The sequence below is a fragment of the Saccopteryx bilineata genome, chromosome 4, assembly GCF_036850765.1.
Source record: "Saccopteryx bilineata isolate mSacBil1 chromosome 4, mSacBil1_pri_phased_curated, whole genome shotgun sequence".
NCBI lineage: Eukaryota > Metazoa > Chordata > Mammalia > Chiroptera > Emballonuridae > Saccopteryx > Saccopteryx bilineata.
The window spans coordinates 221706744-221719014 of NC_089493.1; the positions used below are offsets into that span (position 1 = coordinate 221706744).

General features: G+C 31.6%; 1 protein-coding gene across 4 annotated transcripts in view; it reads right to left on the reverse strand.

Annotated features, from left to right (window-relative positions):
- ARB2A (ARB2 cotranscriptional regulator A) overlaps window positions 1-12271 on the reverse strand; it is a 497335-nt gene that overhangs the window by 277493 nt on the left and 207571 nt on the right. The gene's annotated exons all lie outside the window — the stretch shown is intronic.

A 12271-nucleotide genomic window follows, 5' to 3' on the forward strand; every position in this document is an offset into this window, starting at 1 on the left:
ACAGGGAAAGCACTGCTTTTTCAATCTGTATGAACGGTGCCACCTATCTGCAGATTAGCAGAAAGCTTCAGAAAAGCTAATTCAGAAATCAGGGTAAATACATGCGATGTTGCTTAGTTTTGTAAATATCACAGGAATGGAATTGATGATAAAGGCAAACGCAAGATTAGACACACATAGTTGCTTTCAAACCAAAAAAACAAGATTCTCAACAAAGGGCTGCTGTATCAAACAGTAATAAAGAGCCTCAAGCAGTTGTCTGTGCTCATGCCAGTTTTCATGCTTTAATTCAGCTGCCCTGTGGTTCTTAGCTTTGACATTGAGATCTGCACGGCCACCAGAGATAATTATTTCAACCTTCAGGCCATCAGGCGTCCATTTTTGATCATGTATATGTAAGAGATGTTTTCTGCTAAGTCTTCCAAGTAGATATCAATAGAAGGGAAAAATAAGGAAAAGCAGTGCAAAACTGAAAAGAACTTGAACATTCTGCATTAGAGAAATGGGAATGAATCTATCAATATGGGTGAACACTTCAGTTAACCTATTAGCTATTTACAAGTATTTTATTTTGTCCAAACTTTATATTGGAAATAATTACTATACTATTACTTTATTAACTTTTAGATATTTACACTAAAATTTACATTTTCCATACTTTAATAGAAATATAAAGGCATTACTGCACAAAATCCATAAAGTAAAAATAACTTTTTAAGTTAAATCTGTGTATCATATTATAATGTGCTGTTATGTAAAACTGTAATCAGGAACATACATCATTCACTAAAATATCTAATTAGTCACAGAAATCACTGAACAAAAGTTTTGTGATAAATCTCTAAAATATAGAGAGATTACATTTCACTCCCTATAAAATATAAAGAAAAGAGTAGTTACCACTAAATCTGGTGCAAAGATTAAAACATTCTGATAAAACTAAATGATAAGAATAAAAAATAAAATGTATAGTACTCTTAATTTTAGAATTTTATTTTTAAAATTTTAATAAAATGACAAATAGTACCATTTTAAATATATTACTGATACCACGTAGAAAAGAAGTCTACAAAATATAATGAACAGATACAAATAGAATTCATCAACATTTTCCTCAGTATTTTTTTTCTCAGTATTTAAAAAAAAATGTTTAAAATATTAAAAGCATTTGCCATAATAACAGCACTATTTAATAAGAAATACATGCCTAAGAATTTTACTTAAGTAGAGAACTGGAGAAAATAAGATTATAGTTACCCTAAAAACAGATGGCCCAGTCTTCAAATAAAAAATCCACTGTAATAACTCACAAGATGGAAATAAAAGAGGTACACCATGGTAGATGTATGTCAATAGTCTAATAACAATCATAATTATTTCAGAATAAGGTAACTCATTTTAAGAGCAAGAGAAACAGAATTATATTAACTAGAATTTCAGTAAGTTTCAATTTTAACATTTACTCCAAACATAAAACCTCAACTATTCCTGGTTCTCAGTGCGAAACAAGAAATGAGCTCAACAGGTAATCTCTTTAGCAGGTTCTACTACTCTGACAGATGCTCAGTTCTGACCCTTAAGTCGAACACTGTAATAAGGGATGAGAGAGCTAATTTAACATCTTCTACATGAAAGGTAGACTTCCATATCCTACAGAATGCTAACTAAATAAAATTTCAAAAAGTGGTTAGAACAGAAGATCTTCAGTCTCCTAGAACATGGATACCTTAAAGCCTTTTCCATCTTCTACTAAGTCTATAACACAGAAAACAGAGCATAAGTTGGCACATAATAGTAGAATCATTTAATTTGAAAAATCAAGCCATATATCTCAGGTGAAACCACTTGATTTCCTTCCAAATATCAATGGACAGGACTGTCGCTAATATTTTGAATCGAAAACAGTCATACAAAAAAGTCTTGTCTTTACTAAAAACAAGCTGTCCCTTTATGCTTTTTGTGATACAGAGCTTCCCCAAAGCAGCAGCTACTTTTCTCCTCAGCATAAAAAACCCCCAAACTTATCTATTAATTAAAGTTACTTTGTTTGTATTAGAATGTGTTTCCTTAAGCTACTTATAGGTAAGATTCTGGTCTTTCTAAAGTAGAAGCTCAACATGATAAAATTTATAGGGTAAAGCTAATCTGAGAGAAAAAGACTAAAAACAAAATAATTTATAGGAAACCTGTAGAAGAAAATACAATAGCTCTTTTTCTTACTTCTTCCTCTTCCTCTGTAAAGAAAAATAAATAGTGCTCCCAGTAAATTAGTAAAAAGACCAAAGAGAATACAAATATGCCTAAAGACTTTCATTTTAAACAATTTTAAACTTAAAATGATATAGTTTAAAATTATAAAAATTCAAAGGATTGCAAACTAGGGTAGAGAAATAAAAGGGTAATTACAAATTGTAATGAAATAGTAGCTTTCCTAATTTATTCAGAGACCACTAATTCTTATGGAGTGCCTCTATTAAGTTACAGTCAGATCTTCCTGCTAAAGTATTTGGTGTGGAGACATTGCTTTCCTGCGTATCTGACCATGTTTCAGATTTGCTTACTATCACTGGGAATTAAAAATCTTAATTATAAAGTAAAAAAAAAAAAAAGCAAATACAGCTAACATGTATAAGGCATATTTTTGGTTTAAGGAGCGTTCTTAAATACCAGGAATATTTATAATCTCCACTTTTGTAACTTCAGATTGTGAGAAAACTATCTCACTTCCATTACCTAATCCTTTGCTACAATGTATTCTCAGATAAAGTTAGTTTGCAATCTAGAGCCATTCTAGCAGTTAGAGATTTGGTATAACGCTGTGGAATCCATGTCTTCCAATGAAAATACTCATCTTGCCCTCTGCTTCCTGAAAGTTTTAAAATTCTCATCACAAGACAAGCACTGCTGTATCCAAAGGAGACATGTTAAAATGTCTTAGTATCTGAGTATATTCTTGTAGGTACTCCTTGGTTTCTTTATCATATTTTAGGAATCCCTATTATCTGCATGGATTTTTGTTTTTACTTATTGTTTGTCTGCAGAGAATATTTATTACAAATTTCTCAGAGCCAGACTTTAAGCAGCAGTTTCCCTTACCCACAGCACAGGTGACATTTATATGTTTATGGAACTCACCTGCTCCCCATATGCACCTTTCTTTCTGTATCTTCTTTTGTTTTATGTATTCTTACCCATTTTCCCTTTCATTCTCTTTTTTTAAGGACTTAGCTTATTCTTGGCTAACGGCAGCTCTTAGTAGTGAAAACCTTCTTGGTAGTATGCAGAACGAAAAGGAGCACTGGTCTACGTATGTACAGTAATAAAGCCATAAATCAACCAAATGGCAAAGGAAAGTTATTTATTTGGTCATTTTCCTTCTGAGTCATTAAGGGACTACATCTCAAATAATTTCAACCACAGACATACAAAAAAATGCTGAAAGCAACTGTATAACTTTTAGAAAGTGTAATATATGGCTCAAAAATGAAAAATTACAAACAGTTGTAATAGCTAACATTTATTGAGGGCTTGCTATAGGACAAGTACATTAAGCACTTTTATGCGATATCTCATTTAATCATCCCTAAAACCCTGCAAGGTAGAGATACTGTTGATATCCTTAGCTTTCAGCTGGTAACAGCAAGTAAGTGGTAGAACTGGGACGAGAATCCAGTCTGACTCCAGAGCTCACATGGCTGATCAGTGTGATATACTATATAATGTTTATTACCTTTAGCTTCTCATCAATGATTCTTGATTTTAATTATGATGATCTTTTGCTGCTTTTGAATTCTCACATGACAAATACAATTTTCTGTAACACATAGATTGATGGCACTTCTGGCATTAGGTCTGTAATGACCATCTGTCACCCCTAGGGGTCAGCTATATTTTAAGAGACAAAATCAGAAACATTTGGCCATCAGCTGAATCCATCAGCTTTAAAAGTAACATATAGAAACAATAAGTATTTATCTACAAACTGTCACATTGCTAAAATATCAGCTTAGAGCAAGTACATATGCATGCAGTATTTCAGGTGTTATTTACCAAGGTTTCCAAGAAGATCCTAAAATAAGAAAAACTCTCCTCTGTAAAAGTTCCTTTTGGTTCTGGTGGTAAAGCTCCCCTCTATAGTCATGGCAGAACAAAGCAGCAAGGGTCTGAGCTTCTGCTAAAATATTTTGGCCATTTAGTCCTTGTTTTCCTGGGTCGAATCTGAAAGTGCCTTACTATTATAGGCAGAACAAGTTCCTTTACTTTGCATTTGAAAGAAGAGGCAAAATATGAAGAATATGAGTTGGGGGACAGAAAATAAAAGGACCCTGATCAATTAAAGAAATCCCTATAAAGTTACCTGAGATATCAGAATAATAGTTTCTTTGACAGTTGAACTGTAAATGTGTTTACACGAACTGAAATGTGTCCACATCCCTTAATGACTCAGAAGGAAAATGACCAAATGAATAACTTTCCTTTGCCATCACTAGATGATTAGGGTAGTTAATTAATATTATTATTACCAATAGGTTTATTGAAAAGGTCAGTCAAATATCACATATATTTTTCCAGTATTAATATTTTTAGTTTTAATGACAGGGGTATATGTCTTAACTTGTTTTCATTTATGCCTCATGTAGTATTTGAAAAAGAACAAAACTATTTTGGGAAAAAAAGTAGATGTTAGCATACTTTTCTATATTTAACAAATACTGTTTAGATATACTTATTGGTTCGAATAGAAAGAAACTATTCAAGATGTATTGACAAAAGCATAATGTCATTAATGAATACTAGATAGCTGATGATATATATTTAGTGATTAAACAAAAAAAACAATATGAACATCTCTACTTGGGATTCATTAATTATTACTGAAGTAGTTTCTAAATAGCTACTGGTTGTCAAATGTGGTTCTAAGCTTAAAAGTAATATACAGTAGTACGAATTACTTTTAAAAAGAGTATTATTTTGAACAAAATGCTATTCTGTATCTTTTTTATACAAAGTACTGCTCAGATATTATCTAATGCAGTTATATGGTGCAAATAAAAAGTAAACACCAAATTTAAATATTAAAATGAAATGTAGGCTCTTACGGTAATATAAATTAAATAGAGCCTAATGTTTTTAAAGGTTAGATCATAAACCATTGTAAAATTAGGAGTGAAATAATTCTAAGCATTTTTTAAGTGGAGTATAAACAACATTCATATAAACTTATCAGTCACAAGACTAAAAAAAAAAATCAGTAAAAACCAAGAAGAGAAATTTTAAAATATAATATTTACCTGTTGCTAACAGTTGGTTTTCATTATAAAATTCTGGAGCTTGGTCTCTTACTTCAAGAAAAAATGTCAAAATGACAATGGAAGAATTAGTCAAAAAAAAAAAAAAAAAAAAAGAATTAGTCACATGACCTGAAATTGACCAGTACCCAAATGGTCTAAGAACTAACTACCCTTGGCTTATCTGATATTCCAAAATTTTTGGCATTTTCTTTTGGTTAACTTTATCTTCAACCTACAACTTTTATGGCTCTGATTCCTTCCCTATGCCTCCTTGAGCCTGAAGCAGGAGAAGCCCTACTCATAATGGCATAATGGCTGCCAGCTAAACTTCAGAATCTGCAACCACACTGGAAAGCACAGCAAATATTCCTTTTTAAGTTTTGAGTTTTATAATAGTTAGGAATAATTTTTAAAATAGTGTACCATCAAAAACAAAAGGTGAGATCTTGGAAACCTGAGATGATTGCAAGAACGAGTCTATAAGTGGAGAAGAATATAAGAAAAAATATCCTTCCTCAGGTAAATCTCAGAATGCTCAGAGTGGAGAAGAGTGACTCTGGACAGCAAAATCAGACACGGCTGAAAAGAAGGTACCCCATGAGTATCAGGTGACTTAATAAAGCTAATCACTTCCACTAACAGTCATTCACTGTCTGGTTGTTAAGATGCCATTTATTACTATAAGGAAATACTGCATATTCATAATACTTATAAAATTTTTATAGTACCTCAAAATCTTCAGAAAATGCTTATATAAGTTATATAAAGTTTTGAATTGCAACTGTCTTTCAGAAGTTCAAAAGCATTGACTATAACTAAACTTTTGAGTTCCTTTGTTACATGTTTAACTGAATGTATAAAAAATAAAGAAATACGAGACAGGCACTGCAGGGGTAGCTGGAAAATGAGTAGGATAGATAGCTTATCTGTAATTCTAACATTATCAACACATAGTCACGGTTAGCACATGACATCAGGCACACTCCTGTAAAGAGCTAGACTTGCTTACTCATTTTCAGCGAGTAGGACCTCTGAAGGTAAAACAAGAGTGGAATGAACAAAAGATGACAATTCCTGGAAGTTAAAGGATACTTGGAATAACAAAATATTTGAAAATTAATAAGATTAGTTAAGACTGTTTTAACTTTTAATTTGTATCAACCTGAACCATATTTGTAAAAGCAGCTAATCTAGAATTATTTTTCAGGAATGAAAGAATGGCGATCTGGTCAAGTCCAAATGTAGTAGACAGTAGAGAAGATATTAAATATGAGCTACACATATATTATTAAAATAACATATATTAGGAGTTTAATAAAATGCTAAATTTTTGATTTATGGATATTTCTATTTTATAAAAAAAACTATTCTAAATAATCATCAAAATATTCCTATAAACTATAAATGTAATTACTATGATAAAAGAAAGGCGAGTGTAGTTATCTTTTTAATCCCAATAAAGTCAAACTAGTAACTGTTGTATGACTGAAAACGTTGTCTTTGTGAAGAAATATTATAGCCATATATTTGCTATTTGGCTGGGAATTAGTAGGGGGAAAAAAGTGAATAGAAGTGTGTAGATTATGTGTTCTACTCTATGAAGGGTAAATAAAGCATCCAGGGCTTGAGATAGGGTACAAAGAACGTTTCCATGGTTACATGCTTTCCCATATCAAATTAGAGCAGAATTTGTGTACAAGAGGTTTGTTGACAGCCTACATAGGCCATAAAAAGAATAGAAGGCTAGGAGTTTGAGATCTAAAAATATTCGCAAAGTCTGTTGAGAGAGTTGGGTGAAGAAAGCAGCATCAGGAGAGTAGCAGAGTAGTTAAGAGTATCAGATGCCATTTTGTAAAAAGATCATTTTTCTCTCAGATTCAGCTCATAAAAATCTCTTCAAATGTATGATTAGTTACTCTTTTCTACATTTTCACAAAGATACTTCAATCTGGTGTCCACCCAAGCTGAGAGGAGCCATTATTTGGCATGCAGCCAGAAGCATCAGCTTCACCACCTGCCCAATCTTGTGGATGTCACTCCACCATATTCAGTCTCAAACATGGGGCCTTCAAAGGGACAGTTAAAGGGCTGTTTCTACACAAGTGCTAGCCAAGCAAGCCCTTTGCTATACAACTATCCCTATTATTCTTATGGTCCATGTAGTAGGAGTGAATTCTATTTTTAGTAGATGTTGAGCATTCCAGTTGGAATAAACAGTATTTTATAAATGATGGTTGCATGTATGGTCAAAGCACTACTCAGCAATTTTGCTATAGAGACGTCTTCTTATATGTTTAAATTGCTCTTTATACACCAGAAAAGTATCTGGACATTTGAATAATTCCGTGTTTCATGAAGAAGCCCACAAAGAATTGGCACATCTTACTTGTGTCTCCTGCATTTTAACTAGGTACTAAATGGGGATGCAATATTGTTAAATGATTATTTAAAATTTTTCTACTTAAATTTCTAATTATATCCAAGATCCTCTTTTTATTATCACATATTGTAGTATTTAAAAATATTAATGATACTTTAAAAGTTTATTAGAACTAACATCTTATATAAATAAAACACCTACACATGCAGAAAACCAAAAATTATGTACTTTTCAAAAGCAGAACATGCTAAAATTCACTAATTTCTCTGTATTTTTCAGTAAATATGGTAGCAGTAATGTTTCAGTTACTAGGTTTCTGCTGGAAATTATATAGAAAAAGTGAGACGTTATTATAGTATAGAGAGTAAATGATTCAAAAAAGTATAATGTACAAATGAAAAAATATATTATCAACCATTAATCTGAAAATTCTATATACCAGTACATAAATAGTCCTACCCACATAGTAGATTTTTAAAAAGCAATGATTTGGTATGAGTTCATTCATAAATAAGTACAACATCTGATGTGGTTAGTTCAGTGATTTCAGATTAATAAAATGAAAACAAAAAAATAATGAAGAACACAATCACTTCCTTTGTTAAGCACAATCCACACTCAGTTTTATAAACCATTGTTTTGTCCTGGCTGGCTATTTAATGAGTGCTTCTAGAATGGATGGTTGGAAATTTGGAAGGTACAGGTTGGACCATTATATTTTAAAAAATATTATAACTTGTGGCAGAGAATAAATTATTTGTAAGGAAAGAAAGAAAAATCATGTAGGTGACAGCCAGACTTCTGCACTATTGTGTAGATTAAAGGGAAAAGCATTTGCTAAGCCTCAAATCCTTTCATGACTAATGGCTAATAGTAACTTGTACAGTGCAGACTATTCCTTCATATCAGGTATTATATATAAGTAATAACTATATTCCAAAACTATTGCCTGCATGAGGAACAAATTGTATCTTTCAATTAATACTAGTTGACTATACTAGACAGCTATTAAGGAGATGTGTGAGTGGACCAGAAAAAAGCTTTGCCTTTATAACCACTAAATGGTTAAGGGTGTGATACTCTTTATTGTGTACTGTAGTAATCAAGTTTTGGGTAATGTTTTTGAGTTATAACCCCCTAGCAATGTGGAAAACCTACTAAAGTTAAGAAATGTTCTCAAATTTATGAAATGATTACATTGTTAAATATCAATGGAAAATTGACCATGGAAAATTGTCAATGGAGACTGCTTAAATTAAAATCCCATCTCTTTGTAACTGAAGACCTTACTTTTTATTCTTAAGTCTTAAAAATATACAGATCATATGTAGAGTGCAGACATTTACAAATGCATTCTGCATGGTGGCATTTGCAAAAATATTTCATTGACCAAAAAACTCTATTCTATTCTCTAAATTTGTCTTATGCTCAATCCCACCTAGAATGAAAGACTTGAAGTTGCAAAATATAACAATTTTGTTTTAAGCATATTCTACAAAGTGAAATTCAAAAATCTCTGAATGTCAAGAGAAAAATTTCATTTATGTGGGTAAATTACTATACCTCTGACAAAATTGTTTAATAAAAAAGTCAAAGTCTTGATTGAGGGAGGCCTGGGTGAGAAACATAAGCCTAAAACACACCAGGTAAAAAAATAAAGAATAAAAAGGGACAACACAGTATTTATATCCTCAATTTTTGCTCCACACTTAATTTCACGCTACTTTGCATTTTTTTCTGAAATCTTTCCCCAAACCCTGTCCTACTAATGGTCTCTATCCAAATGCTATGTTGGAGATGTTCAATTATTGCTTGAACAGCATAAATCATGTATTTATTTGGGAGTGAGAAGACACGGATAATGCATTAGAAAGCTTCTTATTCTTCAACTTTGTAGCCTTATATACCAGTGGCTCCATAATTTAGGACAGATGTGAAAAATTTAGATAGGAATCAGAAGGCAGCCATGAAAATTACTTAAGAGTTGATGAAAGGGACTATTAGCAGTTAATTAAATAAATTGTTATGATTCTCAGCTTCTAATCATTCTAGCATAGTAGTGTGGTTTATTGGGGCAAACTGGCAAATATCTGCAATATTCCTTACTTGCAAAGGTAGTTTACATTCAATGAAAATTAGAAAAGTGATACATAAAGTTAAAATCGGTAAGAATAAAGTGAATTTTTTACTGGAAAAAAAACCAACCCTAAATATATTGTTTAAATAAAATTTCTTCAGGGTATATGTATGGTACCTGCATTTCAAGTACTTTATTTAGTTGAACCTTCAAACTGAGAGGAATTAGACAAGTAAAAGCTACTAATATATTGGGCTCTTGACTAAGTGGTTATCTCTGTTTATCTCCATTTCTTCTCAAACTTAGGTCTTAACTCATATTTTAAAACAAATTAAATTATTTCTTTCTAGATTTCAAAGGAATTACTGGTTCTGCTCTGCAACATGGAAGTAAAGTCTTTTGCAGAATCCCTAAAATACACATAATATATATTGATACTGTTTTACAGATATATATCAGAAATAAAGAAAACTGAACTTCTACATTGGAATGAGCTCACAAGGTAAATCTTTTCTATTTTCAATTGTATATTTTCTTTTTTATAAGACAGATTTTTATTTGTTACTAGAACCAGCAAAGCACAGATTATAAAATCACAACTAAAACAAAGTATTCCATTTGCCTTTTATGAAAATTTTACATGTCTATTTCTCTTCTCTTTTTGAACCACTAAATCCCCAACGAATTTTTTGTTTTTAATGACACTATAAGGAGGAGGCTATGAAATGGCTGAAAAAGCATGAACTGACTTTGGATTCAAAAGATTTGGTTTCTACTTTAGTCTTAGCCTTTTACTAGCCATGATATCTTAGGCAAATCTGTTAAAACATTCTAAGCCTCAATTTCCACATCTGCAAATAAGAATAATGACAAGTACTGCCTTTTTTTTTTAATCTCAAATAATAACAGGAAAATAGGGGGGGGCATTGTGCAAAAATGGTTGTGTTATCAAAATGCTAGTTTTTTATTCTAAGAAGTCAAATTATCAACATTACATAAAAAGCTTTTTTAGTATATGCTAATGTTATCTAAGATGTAAACTCCTTAAAATATTTACATATTCACCGTATTAAGATTTAATTATATTAGACGTGAAATAACTGAAAAGATAATCTAGTACCTTACTTTCTGCTAACCCAATAAGACCTGACTAACTTTGCTAACTGATTCAACAAAGCATTTTTATAGTAAGCCAGGAATCTGAGCATACACTAGGTATTTGGGGGTGGAGTGGAAATTCAGTAGGCAAGAGAAGTAGCTTTATGAATTGCTCTACTTATCCCTGCAAATACTTATGTCAGATATTTTTTCCCTAGTTGCCCTTTTCAATTATTAGCAAACACTAATGTTTTACTACAAAAGATTTTGGGCACACTCTCTGTATATATGATATTTATGCACACATGAGTGCACAAGCACATGTATACATACACACATCTAAGAGTAACCCCCAAGTCAAAGTAAGGTTAGGAAGAGGACTGTGTGTTCGTGGAGGCACAGAATCTGCTGCTTAACTTTGACCCAGGCAATGATTCTGGGAGTCAGCCAAGAATCAGAGTAATAAAGGTCCTCTGTAAGATTCCCTGCTGTGAGAGCACTCCTATGAAGAGATACTCCAGTGAATGATTAATTTGATTCTGGAACTCATAACATCTTATGAGTACAGAAATAAAACCCAAGAATACTACACACTTTAAAAATAGCCTTTAGAAAAAATGAAAAAATTACATCATTCTAAACATCTCAAGGATTATTTTCAGATCATAATGTTTATTTTCTAAGCACCATTCCGAAATACAATTCTCAAACTCAACTGTAGTAGTGTAGTACCTTAAAATACTTTATTATTTTTTCTGAGATTGATTTCTGATAGGCCAACAATGACACTTGAGATTTTTGGTTTACAAAAATGAAGTTCAACTCCTACAATCTCAAAACTATGTAAGTGAATTATTTAATATTCCCTGAGTAAAATAAATTGTCATTGAACCAGAATATTATTTGTATTTTGAACATGCCTGGCCAGTGTTAAAGTCAAAATTGTGTTAATTTTTTAATTCCATTTTCACATTTTTACAAGTGACATTAAAACCTGCTGATTGTGCTGGGGGAAAAAAATGCAGTTTACATTTTCTTTTAATGGTATAAGATTTCTTTCAAATGAAATACTTAGGAAGAAATATTTATTTTGGTCAATTTTAAATGCATGCTGTAATTTGTTTATGTATTAATATTTTATTTACAATCTAATTAAACTATTCATTTCAAACACTTCTTCTTTAATAGGTTGAACCAGTGATTTTCAACCCTTTGTATCTCATGGTATACATTAATTAGTTACTTAAATAGGTGATACACCAAAAAATACAGTTTTTGCTGATCTGATTAGGTATAGGTATAGGTATAATTTCGACTCATTGACACCGGATGGTTAATGCTGCGTTGACTGCTGTCATTATTTGAATTGACAATCTAAGGGAAAAGAGGTCAGTACCCCAACTAAGTAATCAGGTATTGCATGTT